We start from the raw sequence: 13,429 nt of genomic DNA, 5'->3' as shown, positions 1-13,429 counted from the left end.
AATCACATATATTGAGAAGTGTATAGATATAGAAAAGATTGATCTATATGAGTTAATTGAATCTTTTTAAAAATATGAGCTGAATATGAGAAGGTGGAATATTAAGAAGTTAGGTATTGGTCTAGCTTCAAAGCAGCTGTTTGAAAATGTTGAATTAGATAGTCTAGATGAAGATAAATTGTCATATTGGTTAGAAATTATGCTAAATTCCAAAAAGAACTATAAAAAGTCTAACTCAACTTGTAAAGTGAAGCAATAATATTTTTTATGGAATAGTTCAAATCAAGTTAATTTTGTTGGAAATAATAAAAACTCCAAAAAGAATTTGTAAGACTTATAGGCACATAGCAAGGTTATTATGTAATTTTTTTCATTGAGTATGACTTGATATTAATGTCACATATTTAAAATTATGTTTAAATTAATTAAAAATTTAAGAAATAAGATTTTAAACGAACGTTCTAGAGAAAAGATTATATGTTTAAGTTGTTTTAAGTTAAAAAATTAATTAATTACAAATTATTAATTAATGATCTATTTCAAAATTCTATTTTAACTCGAATTCACAACTTAAAGATCTCATAATACTTAAATGTATATATTTATTTATACATATATCTCTATATTTAATATATTCATATTTTGTAACTAACTATTATGAACTGGTAAAAATTGAGATGTAAGCTTAGATTAGAAGGTAAATCTAGTTAAACAAATTAAATGAGCTAATCATTCATTATATTTCTTTTTCGGCAATCATTATAGCCTTGATTTTATTGTTTTAATTATTAATATGGTGAAAAATAATTCATTCCCTTAAGCTTCTTATCTTTTCTACGTGGTTGTAGATATTGCGTGTAAACGTCCATTTCTTTATCTATACATATTATATAGGCTAAATTATCAATCCAAGGTTGAACAAAATGACATATTTCTCATCTTTTAATTTTTTAAAAGTCATTTTTGTGACACTCTTCTCTAAAAGTATACCCTTAAATAGAATATGACTCAAAAAAATATGTATAATTTAACTTCTTAAATAACACATAAAAAATAATGAGTATATAATTAGACACTTAATTACATCCGTGCAAAATATATTAATTAAAAAATAATCATAATAAAAATTTGCAAATATAAATCTACCATTAATGAAAAATACCGTGTCTAAAAAATATCTAAATTCTCCAATTAAGTGCATAAGATGAGCAATTGTCTAAAATAAGATGCCTAATTCTTAAAACATGAAAATGAGGATCTTGCTTCTCTGCCTTATGCAATGAACTTGAGTTGGACTGTTGGGCTCCCCCACATATCTCGCTATTCGTCTCTACCTACTAAACCATAGAAAATGAACACGTGAATGATAAATACTAAATAGTTAACCTGTTGACACTTAACAAAAACAAAACTAAAACTAGCATTCTATTGCTAAAGAATCTATGTGATCATAATTTGACATCCTTGTGCCTTAAACATATGAGTTGAATATGAAAAAGTGTGATAAAAAGAAGTTAGGTAATATGAAAAGGTGGGATAAAAAGAAGTTAGGTGCCGGTCTAGCTTCAAAACATTATTTAGAATTTTATCTACTTGAAAATGACGAATTAGATAGTCTAGATGAAAATAAATAGCCATATTTGGTTAGACATTATCCTAAATTTCTAAAAAGAACTATGAAAAGTTTAACTCAACTTGTAAAGGAAAACAATAATATATTATCATGTGATTAAATATTATTTTATCTCTAATTTAAAGTTACTTAATTATATGGTGATATATTATCGTTTATGCATAAAGTTATGTATATTGTTTGTGTGCATAGCTTGGAAATAGTTCAAATCAAGTTAATTTTGTTCGAAATAATAAAAAACTTCAAAACGAATCTGTAAGACCCATAGAAGCATATAAGGTTTTTATGTAATTTTTTAATTGAGCATAATTTGATATTAATGTCATGTGTGAAATTATGTTTAAGTTACAAAAAAAAAGATTTACAAATAAAGGATTGAACGATTGTTCCAGAGAAAAGAATGTCTATTCAAATTGTACAAAGTCAATGATTCTCATGACCTAAATAGTTGATTAATCACAAATGACTAATTAGTGATTTATCCCAAGATTTTGTTTTAATCAGAACTAACAACTTAAGGATCTCATAACACTTATACGTTTTTATTTATTTCTACCTAAATCTTTTTATCTAATATATTCATATTTTGTACCTGCTTATCATAGACTACTCAAAACTAAGATATAAACTTAGATTAGAAGATAAATCTGTTAGAAAAATTAAATAGATTAATAATCCATTATGTTTCTTTGTCACTAGTCATTTTAACCTTTTTTTATTGTTTTCTTTATCAATAAAATTATGTATATATATTTTTAAATTTACAATTAGATATATAAATAAGTGATTTTAAATTAAAGGTAAAGTAACCTACAATCATATGATAACATATTATCTATATATCAATTTATATATTCAAAATATGTATGCATTGCATTCATCTTTATTTATTAATACTGTGAAAAATAATTTTATCTCTAAGCTTCTTATCTTTTCTATATAGACATGGGATTTTGTGTATGAATGTCCCTTTCTCTATATATACATACTATATAGGTCGTATCATCAACCCAAGGTTTAATGAAACGAGATATTCTTATATGTTAAGTTAAAAAAAGTGATTTTTTTACTTTTTATTTAAATATTATAATAAAATTAATATCTTTTCCACCTTTAATAACACAAACAAATAACTTTTTTTTTTTTTTAAATCAAGAATAACACTAATTTGATGTGATATCAACAACTATTAAAATTAAAATATTTTTAATTGAATTGAATATAAATTAATGATAAAATATATTTAATAAAATTTTGAAGGTGAGATGTTATATAGAGTAATAAATTTTTTACCTTTCCAATAATTTTATTAAAAAAAGTATACAGACAAAAAGAAAACGACTTTGTCAAATTAAAGAATAAAAATAGGCCATTTTATTGGGATATTAATCAAAATAAGCAAAATTTTTTCCGCTTAAAAGTTTTTAAGCAAACGTACAGTTGTTTTACTTTTATAAGCAAATTTATTTGTAATCTCAAAAATACCTTTCGACCTTGTAGGTGTCATACAGGGTGCGTAGGCACGGGAAGGGATGCTTGAATACGTACAGGGTGTGTGCGGAGTACGCGCCAAGTGCACGGTGTGAGGGGTGTGCGCGGAGTGCGTGGGGTGCCTACGAAGTGAGCGGAGTGCGTGGGGTGTGCACGGAGTGAGCCGAGTGCGCGGTGCGAAGGATGCGCTGGGTGCGTGCCGAGTACGCGTGGTGCATGCATAGTGCGTGTGGGGTGCGTGAACTGCATAACTAAAAAATTGATTATTTTTAATCAACTACAAACAAATTTAAAAATAAAAATTGACTTGAATAATTAATGCATTGAATTGTTAGCTTGAAGGCAAGTGAAGATATTTACTCCGTAAACACAGTTTCACCTTTTCATTTTTTATTTCACTTTTATCATTTCACTTTCTCCAATTCATCTTTGCCTCATTTCACTTGTTTCAATTGATGTTCCATCTGGTTAATTGAAAATTTTGATAGAGATGATATTCATGCTTGGATTTGGCGGGCAATGGCACAAAGAAGGTAATAATGATTTAAAATATATTGATAGAGTTCAATCGTTAGTTTCAGTAAGTAGAAAAATTGATTACAATAGATTTATTGAAGCAGTATCTTCTCGTTTAAATATCGATACAAGTTCTTTTGAGATAAAAATTTATATGCCAAATCCAACAGAATATAGTGATTTACCATATTTATTAAAAGATGATTATGATATTAAGATGATGATGAAGTTGTCTAGCTCACAGAGAAAGTCTTCTGTATTTCTTGAAGTGGTGGCAAACCAAATTGAGCAACATGTAGAAGATGTACAAGCTAACAATGAACAACAACATCCAGAAACAGAATGATGCTATCAAATGGGCGACGTTGATTGTGATGATATTGAGGTTGGTGTTAGTTGGAATCCTTATCAAGATTGGGCACATGACGAAAGAGATCTAGCTGAAGGATGTTATCAAATGGGCAACTTACCAACAAATGATTTTCACTCTGGCGGAGAAGATGAATATTATGCTCATGAGGATGGTGGTATCGATTATAATTGTGTCAATGATATTGATGGTCCCGAAGAAGGTGACGATGTTGTTGATAACACAGGGATTGGTCCATCAGGGTTAGTGCATGAAAGTTTAACACATCATGGTTCAAATCCTTTTTTTGGTGTTCCAGAGCCATATAAAGATATAAAAAATGAGGTAAGTCAAATTCATGCAGTTGCACCACGTGATGGCATATTCAAAATAAAAGATCAATTTGCTTCTAAACAAGTTTTAATTGACACCATATGTAGGGATGCATTGGAAAATAGTTATCAATTCAAAGTATCAAGTTCTAATAAAAAGAGATGGGATATAAAGTGTTTGCATGAAGGGTGCAAATGGAAAGTAAGAGGGGGGAAGTTAAGTAACAATGATATTTTTGTGTTACATAAGTTTGGAACACACACTTGTCCTTGTGATATCATTAGACCTCATCATAGACAAGCGGGTAAAAGAACACTGGGGAAAATATTACAATCATTGTTTACTGCAGGTGACCGTGTATAAAGGCCAAAAGATATTATCACGGATATAGCAGATAAATATCGAATTAATATCTCCTATGCACAGGCTTGGCATGCTAAGAATTGGCTTTAAATGAGATAAGAGGTTCACCAGAGGAGTTATTCAGACTATTACCGACATTCTGTCATAACCTTGAACAACGAAACCCTGACACCATTACACAAATAGACACGGATGGGGATCATCGATTTCATTTTGTCTTTATGGCTTTAGGATGTTCAATTAAGGCATTTCGTGATTATTGTTGTCTGATTATCTGTATTGATGGATCATTCTTGAAAGGTCGATATTGAAGTACACTTTTTATTACAGTGGGTAAGGATAGAAATAATCAAAATTTTCCATTAGTGTTTGGCATAGGAGGAAAAGAGGAAACGATAACTTGGAGCCCGTTCCTTCGAGCTTTACATAGGTGTATTAGAGATATCCTTAATTTAGCAATTATCTCAGATAGACACTATGCTATAATTCGTTGTGTGAGAGAAGTATTTTCGAATGCACATCATGGTTGGTGCAACCATCATATCAACTCAGATAACTTGGCTTCTATTGACACTTGACATGCTTCAAGATTGGTTTGCCGTTCGTCAATGTTTCTAAATCGCTCATCAACTTTTTGTATCAACCTTTCAATGAGATGCTGAAGTTGATTGAATTTATCTTCAATATTCGAAGTAGGAGTAGGGGTAGTGACATGAGGGGTTATTTCTATAGTTGGCTGAAATGATGCCATGATAAGGCTTTACATAGACGAAGCTGATATTATAGGACTACAGATAGGTGTGCTTCGATGCTTATGTTGATCTGAACGTGGAGATTGGATTCTAGGAGAAGAGCTTATAGGAACACGGGCATTATCATGCTTTTCGTTTTCACCAACATACTCTATAACATCATTGTAGCATGATAACTGTTGCTTGGTTGTGGATGAGATCAAAATAGGAGTCACAACATCCTACAAAATGTGATAAATTGGTTAGTCACAAAATTTCAAAAAATAGATATTTAAATTTATATGATTAGATATATAGGGTAACAACATATTTCCGAAGCTTTAAATATTCGATAAACATTCTCCTAATTTGAACCTTCCAAACTCTTCCATTTTAACATTCAAGGAATACTGTCTCTACTCTTACAAACTACGAAACGCCCTAAATTATGTAACGTTTCATATATCCAAATCTACAATATTAACAACATCATATTAGATATATCTTTAATATAAATACATATTTAACATAAATACAAAATAAATTTAACATTGTATCACTTGAAAAGCCCCTGCATATCCCATTATCGCATATGATATAGCTGGGATATCCTCTGAAAATGGTGCATATGCATCACAAATTTTCTCGTATTTTTTCTGTAAATTTCGACTCATTGATTATGCAATTATCATCCAAATAGGTGTCGCCTATGGATACCTATTAAAAGCATCCCAATCATCAGCGATACTTAATGTATGTTCTGAAATAGCCTTCTTATTATCTGCTCTCATTAACCCATAATGAAACAAATATAAAACAACTATTTTTACAGCATCCTCATCATTACTTCCTCATGCTTTTTCTTTAAAAACTTTTACCACATGACTATAGGTTATATGCTTAACCCTTGAAAAATAATTATTCCTTAGCTCTAAATCTCCTATTATCCTATCATTTATATCCATCTCTTCATCAAGTTTTAATCCTGTTATCAGAGTAAATTCAATAGGACCAAATCTACAATCTACTCAATTCAGTCGAAACAAAAACTTTTCACCTAATACTCTCTTATTAGTTTGTCGGAATAATACAGAATGACTAAGAGAACTATATTTTAGAATTTCTAAACTCAAAAATTGCCCTAAACAATATTCTTTAAACATTTGTTTTTGTCAAGGAGTAAGTGTAACTCTGATATGCTTTACTGTTTCAATATGACTTCTAACTTTGATTATAGTAGTAAAATTATAGGCATCATTGAAACGCCGTTCATCGGGCTCATTATTAACTGAAATTGCCTGAACAGAATCCTGAAAAAACAGAAAATTTGCAATATAGGTAACAGTGCGTATGGGGTGTGTGCGGAGTGTGTGCAAAGTATGCGGTGTGTATGGAGTGCACGCGGTACGCATGTACCGCATGCGCACTTCGCGCGGTGCATGCCAAGTGTGCACGGAGTGTGCGGTACGTGTCGAGTACGCACAGACTGCACGGTGAGAAATCCAGTGTGTGCGCGCAGTGCGTTTTCCTCTCCATCACCGGCAACATAGAAAGAATAAAATCCGGCCAAAATACTAAACTCAAACTAAAAGCATGCATCCAGAGATCCACTTACCTCAGACGAATCTGACGACATTCTCGATCCACGATCTCACAATGCCGATCTTAGTAGAGCCAGCCAAAGTAGATAGATAACAAAAGATGGGTGGGTTTTTTAGTGTGTTTTAGAAGTTGGGAACCAAATGGGCTGAATAACCCCTGAAAACCGCACTCAAATCGCACCCATGCACCCAACGCACTTTATGCACTTTGTTTTGCCTAAATTTTCACTTTGTTAATATTTTCGATTGGACTGGGAATTGATATTTCAAGTAAGTTTTTCAACCGAATGTAACAAATACACGATTTTGAAAGTTTTTCAGAAAATTTTTTTCGTTAAATTAAGCATAAGTAATAAGCTGAGAGGGTATTTTGGGAATTAAAAATTTATTTGTTTATAAAAGTAAAACTGTTTTACATTTGCCTAAAATCGTTTAAACAGAAAAAAAATCTGTTTATTTTAATTAATATCCCCATTTTATCAAACCTTATTTATATGATTTAAAGTTAAATTTATGTAAAATATGTAGAAATCTTATATTCGAATGATAGAAATGACCACTCATATCTCGTTCTTTGATCAATTATGGTTGTTTATAGTTAATTTTAATTTTGAAAATAATATTTAATTATGAGAAATTATAATAAAAGACCAAAATTAAGGGGGTCTAAGCGAAATTGTCTAAAATAACCAGGTTAAAGCAAAAATGCCCAATATTTGTGAAATGACCAAACTACCCCTATATATAAACAATGCAAAATTTCATTTTTTCCATGGTGAAACTGCCACTGTCACTGTGCAAATCCAAAGAAAAATCGTGCTCTCTCTATTGTCCCACTGTCAAACAGATTTTCGATGATTTTTTTGCTTTTCGGTGATCGAAAATGGTCAAAAAGGTTAGTATATCTTCCGTAATCTTGTTTGAATCAAGTTATTGTTTATATTATTGAGATTTGAGTTAGATTTTGTGGTTTGAAACTTTAGGGATTCGATTTTGAATAATGCTTAATATGTTTTGATTCTTCGCTGTTTTCGTTGAATTTGTTGAGGGGTTTTGTGTTATAGCCTATGTAGATTTGATTTATGTTGAAATTGGAGGCCGAAATGATAGATTTTTGGTCGAAAAATGCTTTCGAAGCAATTAGCAATCCGACAGTAGGAACAGTAGATTCCACTGTCATGACGAACACTCCCACTGTCAAGAGACATAAAGAGTAGGATAGGGGGTTAAGTGACTTTTTAAAAACATTAGGGAGCTGATTGTCATGGATTAGTCCACTATGGGCGTTTCTAAAATTTGCCATGTGACAGTGGGCTGTTGTCATGAATACCTTGGGTTGGGCGGAAAATTTACTGTTTTGAAATTGCAAGGGCGGTATTAGATTCAAAAATTACTGAGGGGCAATGGATAAATATTGGACTTGTTTGCAATAGAAATTTTCTCAGAGGGTAAATTGATATTTTTCATATATAGGGTTTATCGACGTGTAGTTTTCAAATTTTATATCCGTTTTTTCTGTTTTAAGGTTTTTCAATATGTAGTTTTCGAATTTGAGATTCAATTTTTGTGTCTTTCAGACACATTTTATAATGTAATGACTTAATTTAATTCAATATTTTGGTTTTTTCGTTTATAGGATATATCGACTCGTATTTTTGAATTTCAATTTCGTTTTTCTGAATTTCACCGTTTTATGATATATCGATTCGTATTTTCAAAATTTTCGAATGATTTTTTTGATTAGTAACATTTTTATGTATTTTAACTGATAGAGTTCGAATTTCAATTTCGTTTTTTCAATTGTTCACATTTTAAGGTATATTAATGTATAGAATTCGAATTTTATTTCTGTTTTTTCGAATTTCACCATTTTAGAATATATCAACTCGTATTTTTCAGATTTTGGAATGATTTTTTGATTGTTGCCATTTTAGGGTATTTCAACGTTTAGAATTTGAATTCCGTTTTTTCGAATTTTTCTCGTTTTAGGATATATCGACTCGTATTTTGAAGATTTCTTAATGATTTTTTGATTATCGATATTTTAAAGTATTTCAAAGTATAAAATTCGAATTTTAGTTCTGTTTTTTTGATTTTCGTGTTTTCAGGATATATCGATTCATATTTTCACATTTTTGACTGATTTTTCGATTGTTAACATTCTATGGTATTTCAACGTGTAAAATTCAAATTTTATTTCTATTCTTTTGAATTTCACCATTTTATGATATATCAACTCGTACTTTCCAGATTTTTGAATAATTTTTTGATTGTTGATTTTCTAGGGTATTTCAACACTTAGAATTCAAATTTTAGTTTTGTTTTTTTGATTTACACTCTTTCAGGATACATCGACTCGTATTTTCCAGATTTTCAAATGATTTTTCGATTATTGACCGTTTATGGTATTTCAACATTTAGAGTTCGAATTTCAGTTTCATTTTTTCGAATTTCACTATTTTAGGATATATTGACTGGTATTCTAAAGATTTTCGAACGATTTTTTGATTATCGGCATTTTAAAGTATTTCAAAGTATAGAATTTGAATTTGAATTTCATTTTTTCGATTTTCATCCTTTCAGGATATATCGATTAATATTTTAATATTTTCGACTGATTTTTTTATTGTTAACATTCTATGGTATATCAACGTACACAATTCGAACTTAATTTTCGTTTTTTCGAATTTCATCGTTTTGAGATATATCGACTCGTATTTTTCAGATTTTAGAATGATTTTTCGTTTATTGACATTCTAGAATATTTCAACGTATAAAATTTGAATTTCAGTTTCATTTTTTTATTTTAACCGTTTTAAGCTACTGAAATCTGACTTTTTAAATTTTGTGATTTCTTTTTTGATTATTTTCTATTTTTCATCTTTTTATGATTTTTTCATAAAGATATTTGTTTACATATTTGTTATTTATGAAACGAATTTTGTAAATTTTTACAAGATATTTCTCGCGAAAGAAAATGTGTTGAAGGCGAGCTACGAATCCCCAATGAGTCTAGACACTTCTGAACAGATTTGATATGTTGTGCACAACGCACCACATTATCTAGAATTATGTCTACACTGATCCCGAATTAGCTATGACTATTTGAGAGAATATGTTTTGGGTATCTCTTTCGTTTACTTGAAACTAAATTCTCTAAGATATTGGTTCATGCATTTCTACTGCAGCAGCTACATCGACCCTCTGTCAGAGACTAGTTTTTGTTTGGGGTTAGTGGGGTTGATGTGAGATTTAGCCCATTTGAGTTTGCCCTAATGACGAGTCTTTCGTTTAGCCGATGCACGGATATCTGTTCATATATTCTTTGCTCATCCAGATATAGGATCAGGGATACGTACTTTCAAGGTTGTCCAAAGGTGTAGTATCATGACTTATAGTGTGTTTTATTGTCGAGGCCATGGGGGGATGACAATATTAACGTCGTTAAGATGACCTTGCTGTATGTTCTTTACATGGTTTTATTGGGGAATGATCAACGAAAAAAGGTATCTCTAGAATATTTACAATTGGTTGAGCATCTAGATGAGTTTAATTCCTACCCCTGGGGTGTTGTCATGTGGTAGATGACATACGAGTCTATGTCATAGGCGAGTGACAAAGTGTGCTCCAAACGGATGCTTGAAATGCGTAAATATGACCTCTAGGATTTCCTTTTGCATTTCAGGTTAATTTTAATTTATTGATTATATATATTAATTGGCAAAAATATAAATTGATTTATTTAAATCGTAAATGATTATATTACAGTATTAGATATATAAGACTCTGGACACGTTGTACGATTGGGTTGACCTTACTGATATCTATGCGTCCACATGGATGTTTAGGTGGTTTACGTGGGACGTCCTTAGTTGAACTCATATAGGTCGTATTTTCACTGGTGATCTGGTATGTACTCGTTAATTAATAAGTCGATTAATTCATTAAAGTTGAGATTCGCAATGACTTATATATCTTTATCATTAGGAGGATGTCACATTCCTCCTTCATCCATCACCGATGAATGAAGGTTTACCATGGTATGTTGAGATTCCCAAGTACACTAGTTTATCAGATGCTGATTCCTCCTCATCATCTTCGGTTCCTCTCGCGATAGGAGACGAGGTTTCTCTAGCCTTAGAACCTTCAGATGTATCTGTTGAGACTTTTAAGACACATGAAGAGCCTATTCAACCTCATATTATAGAGCAGCCTCTATGTCCCCCTATAGTTCAGAGCCCACCGATCACAGACCATCTAGGAGTAGAGGACTGTACTACCCATCATGCTATCGAGGAGTGTCCCCCATCCGTATGACCCAGTATTTTCATATTAGATGCTATATTGGCATACTGAGGTGCTACGATTTTGTATGAGATTTCGAGTTTTCGTGACAATATGTCTTCACAGATGACTCGATTACGCGACGATGTGGATTTACATGACTTGATTACGCGATGATGTAACTCGATTACAGGATCGTATGACTCGTTTAAAAGATATTGTCACACATACATGTCCAGCCCCAATCGTTCAGGTTGTCAAACCACTTCTAATTTATTACTTATAAAAATTGTATTTCGTTATTATTCTGATAACTATAATTATATTCGTACAGGAGAGGGATGACGATCTCGGGAAGACCTTCCCCATTGATATTGCAATACCATTCCATCAGCCACATGAGGTCCGTATATAATTTCAAAATTATATTTAATGTTAAATGTTGTTATTATATTATAATATTGTTATATATGGAATGTTACTGATTAAGTTATTATTACTATTACCTTAGGGTAGTAATCAGGAGGGGGCACCAGTTGACCCTTCTGTTGTATCACCTATTAGAGATGAGGTATGTCACTTATTGATGAAACTTTATTTTTATGATTATTTTGTTATCGATTAATTCATTTTATATACTCATATAGGGTTTTCCTCATGAAGGCCTTTCGGTCGGATCTCCTGTTACTTCAGATCATCCACTTGAGATATGAAAATTATTATAGATATTATATTTTATATCGATATACATTTACCATTTTGTCTATTTCATGCACGTAAAGAACCCGCATTGAGATATCATCGATCGAGGGTTCTCCTTGAACACTTTCCCCAAAAGTCGAGATTATATTTTTTTAAGAAATGTCATTGATCGATTTGTCTTTTCAATTATAATGTTTATTTAATGATATTTTGTCTCTTTTTCAGGACAAACGACTATGGTTACTTGCTGATATCCCGAGCTCGAGCAAAATGACAGTGGATATTAGTTCACTAAAGGAGGACTTCCAAGAGAACGTTTCTGAGGCCATCCACATTGAGGTATCGAGTATTTATAATTAGTATATAAATATTCATATATATTAGTCATGAATAAACAAAATTACAATTTTGCAGTCTGTCGAGAGAGCACGCACGGTGGACTTGACCCTCATTCAGGATTCTCTAGCCAAACCACCTCCCGCATACATGGAGAAGGTAACATTAATCGATTAATGCCTAATTGTTACGTAGGATGAAATAATGAATTATTACTTTCTTGGAACTTGCAGCTGATTCATACAACACATGGTCGGATTGTCCAGAAGGGTTCGCTAGTTTGTATCCCGTATACAAATCCACTCAGAGGGAGGGCAAAACGATAACTTAGGACCATTCCATCCACTGTCTCAGAGTGTGAGGAATCTTTCCTCACGTGGTACACCAGAGCTACGACTTTCGATGCGCATGATGTTTACTTTATCGGGTCAAAGTCTAACGATAGTTTTTGGCGGCTTGTGGTAGATTTGCGTTAGTGGCTGACCGACGATGTAAGTTGTCTATACTATAAAATTTAGTTAAAAGTTTGATATATTTTCTAATAACTAACATATTTGAAGTTGTTTATACTATTTTAGCATGTAAATTCTTTTTTGGCTATATTACGTCAGCATTAGGATGATTATTGTGCGACTATTTCATAGCACTGGACGATTGCCCACACATTCTTCGGAGGCCATATTGAGATGGCCTGGAAGAGTTGGCAGACCACACCATATGAGGAGTTTGAGTTTTTGACCTTTTTCACGAGGATGGTTGAGGCAGCATACACCCTGGGGTTGTTTTACAAACCATGGGGGATGGTCGATAAGGTATAGTACATATGTATTTTCATAACATTTTACATTGAATTAGTTTATAATCAATTATATTTTGTCACTGTTTATAGGTTTACATCCCTATAAACTTCGACTGTGCATATTGGATGGTCGGGGTTATAGATTTTTGTGAGTGGTTGATTACAGTGTACGATTCAGAGGAATCATATTCGGGGAATATGGGGTGTCTAGAGCAGCGGATGCGACCATACATGGTATTCATACCTGCATTATTAGAGGCGATGAGCTTCTGGACATCTTCTGGGCAGACT

This window comes from Mangifera indica, chromosome 1, assembly GCF_011075055.1.
Source record: "Mangifera indica cultivar Alphonso chromosome 1, CATAS_Mindica_2.1, whole genome shotgun sequence".
NCBI classification, from domain to species: domain Eukaryota; kingdom Viridiplantae; phylum Streptophyta; class Magnoliopsida; order Sapindales; family Anacardiaceae; genus Mangifera; species Mangifera indica.
The sequence above is the reverse complement of the archived record's forward strand: the minus strand, read 5'-3'. Positions refer to the sequence as shown.